Source organism: Corvus brachyrhynchos, unplaced genomic scaffold, assembly GCF_000691975.1.
Source record: "Corvus brachyrhynchos isolate BGI_N302 unplaced genomic scaffold, ASM69197v1 scaffold875, whole genome shotgun sequence".
Lineage (NCBI taxonomy): Eukaryota > Metazoa > Chordata > Aves > Passeriformes > Corvidae > Corvus > Corvus brachyrhynchos.
In genome coordinates this window covers 189,009-192,227 of record NW_008238107.1, presented here as the reverse complement: position 1 = coordinate 192,227, position 3,219 = coordinate 189,009, and the positions used below count along the sequence as shown (strand labels likewise).

At 45.6% G+C, this 3,219-nt stretch overlaps 1 protein-coding gene across 1 annotated transcript in view; it reads right to left on the bottom strand.

Annotated features, from left to right (window-relative positions):
• LOC103614963 (mucin-19) overlaps positions 1–3,219 on the bottom strand; it is a 32,129-nt gene that overhangs the window by 6,727 nt on the left and 22,183 nt on the right.

Below are 3,219 nucleotides of genomic sequence, written 5' to 3'. Positions count from 1 at the left end.
GGGAACCGCTCTAAATAAACACTAAACAATACAGTATTTTTCGGCAGCCCAAATGCCAGATGAGATTTTCCCCTCCTACTCCAACAGGGACAACTGGATGTGGAAGGAGGTGCTGGAATGCGTCTCCAGAAACTGGGGAGCCCTTGACGGCTCCTCTGATGAGCAGAACAGGTTTGGAAATTCCCTTCCAAGCCTCCCCTGCGGCACCTGGGATCCTCTGAGTGTGTAAACAGCACTGAACCCCCTCGGGGGTTCCCAGTTGCTGCTCCCAGTTCCCCTTGGAAGCTCCGAAGTCTGGTGTCACCTGGAGCAGCCGCTGTGTCTGATCCCCAGCGGGTGACTCATCCCCTCCCAGGGAGAGGCATGAATAGGACGCTGCAATTGCCTCCAAAAGTGCCCATTTCTCACTGATTTTCTTCCTTTTTGTCCTTTCACACCACAAAAGGGATCAGTAAAAAACCCTCAGGCCTGAGCACAGCACGCGTCTTTTTATTATGAATAAAATATTTTTATTATTAATAAAATATTTTTACTATTAATCAGATATTTCTATCATAAATCCAATTTTTTTTACTAAGCTGATATTTTCGTTAGTAATCCAGTATTTGCATTATTAATCTGATAATTTTATTATTAGTCTAATATTAAACAAATATTTAATCAATAATCTAATATTTTATTATTAATCTGATAACTATATTATTGATTAGATAATTATATTATTACTCTAATATTTTATGTTGAATACTTTTATTATTATATTAGATGTTATTTTACATTTATTATACTGAATACTTTAATTATAATTTAATTATCATTTATCTTATTAATAAAATGTTTTATTATTAATCAGATAATTTAAAATTATTTATATACTTGCATTATTAATCCTTTTTATTAATAATCTGATCAAAGCCCTGTGACCCTCTGGACTGTGCAGAATTACTCCACTTTTTATCATAAAAAATAAGGTTGTGCCTGAGTTAAAGCCTAATCCCTTGGATAAAAACAGGATTGTGATGATGCAGAGTGGTTTTCCTCTGGATCCTGAGGTTTCACCTGGATCCTGAAGCCTCTTGGGAGCCATGGAGCTGAACCCGGGTGAGACCCATTTTTGACTGAAATACGATGTCTGGAGCTCCCTTCACGCAGAGATTCCAAAGTGCTTCCAGACTTTGCTGTGAGGGTTTGATTCAGCCCTTTGTGGCTCCACATGGAATCATGGAATGCTTTGGGATGGGAGGGACCTTAAAGCTCATCCTGTTCCACCCCCTGCCACAGGCAAGGACATCTTCCACTCTCCCAGGCTGCCCCAAGCCCCATCCGACCTGGCCTTGGACCCTTCCAAGGATAGGAAATCCTCTGGGAAATCCACTCCAGGGCCTCACCACCCACACAGGAAAGAATTTGTTCCCAGTGCCCCACCTAACCCTCCCCTCTTCCATCCCCTAACCCACCCCTTGTCCCATCACTTCTTTCCAAGTCCCACTCCAGCTCTCTTGGAGCCCACGATGAAGGAAAATGACCTTTAAAGGTCACTTCCAATCCAAATGGTTCCATAATTCCATTGACATTCTGTGGTCATTTTTGTGGCTCTACAGCCCTTTGCAAAAGGGTTTCCACAGTTGATTTCCCAAAAATCTGTGTCTCTCCCCCTCACCCTCCTGCCACTCCCAGGACTCTTCACAGCTGGAATTATTTCCAAAAGAGAGGATCTTCCTTCCCTTCAACAGGGGAAAGAACATGAAATATTCCCAATGGGATTGGGATGCTCCAGTTATCTCAGTGGAGTATTGCTAAACAAGGGTGACATAATTAAATTGAGCTTCTTGAACAAACTTTTGAGGTAAAATCAGCTGCTCTGTGCTTTGTTAGAGCTTTTGATTGGACTTTAAGGAGGTTCTGGGAGAAATTTTGCCTCCTGTGATGAAAATCACCACTGAATAAGATCACAGAATTATGGAATATCCTGAGTTGGAAGGGACACACAACAATCATCAAGTCCAACTCATGACCCTGCACAGGACAACCCCAAAATCAGATGTTGGCCAAGAAAGGTTTGCTCGGGTACACCCCATCTCACCTTAACTTGGGACTGCAGGCAGAAAATGGGACCAAAAGTGAGATGAGATTTTGTTATTCCCAGACTTTCTGCTCCTTTCTTCATCTGCAGCTGCAGTGCCAAAAGAAAATCTACACAGGGGATCCACCCCCAGGTTATTTAATGAGCGACTCCTGGAGGGAATGATGGATCCAAGGTGTAGCCATGTTTCCTGGCTGACTGGTCAGACCAGACCTAAAAGGGCTTGGCCCTAAACCCCCTTTTCACAGCAGACAATCTGCAATTGTCATTCGTTTCCAGTCACCTTCTTCCACTTTTTAGCTTTTTCCAGTTTTTTCCTGTGCTTGGATCGGATTTCCATGAACTCATTTATATGGAAACTTCTATCAAACATATCATCAGAGACATCAGAGTCCGGCCCTCCCTCAGACCAAAACAAACACACCAGACAGGGTTTCAAGCTTTTAGTTGCCAAGGACAGAGGTTCCAAACAGCCTGGGATGAAAAGCCCTGAGAAAGCCCAAGGAAGGAAGAGACACCGTCACAAAATCAGCATCCAGCAGAGAAGCGGGATGGAGAGTCCAGAGATGGCTGTGCAGGAGAGCTCAGCCCATCCAGACCAGTGGTGACAGCAAGAAAGCCCCATTGCCCCCGACAATGAGGAACGGCTTCATCCCATTCCACTGGTGAGATTTTGCATCCAAGTTTTAATTGTGGGCAGCATCTCCAGAGGAACCTGAGCCACTTCCATAGGCAGACCAGTAACCCAGTCTTGGAGAAGAACACCCTCCTCCTGACCCACCTTCCTCAGTCCCATCTCTGCAGCTGGATGTCCTGGCTCCACAGGTCCCTCCTCCATAAAAACTGTCCCCTCCGGAGCAATCCCAACCTCCTTCCCCCCGACTGCCAGGGCTGCAGGTGCCAGCAGAGCTCGATCCCCAGCCTCCAGAGATGGAGCTTCCTCCTCCTCCATAGCCTGAACCTCCCCCATATCCAGAGTTTCCTCCGTACCCTGAGCCTCCCCCATATCCAGAGTTTCCTCCGTACCCTGAGCCTCCCCCATATCCAGAGTTTCCTCCGTACCCTGAGCCTCCCCCATATCCAGAGTTTCCTCCGTACCCTGAGCCTCCCCCATATCCAGAGCCTCCTCCATATCC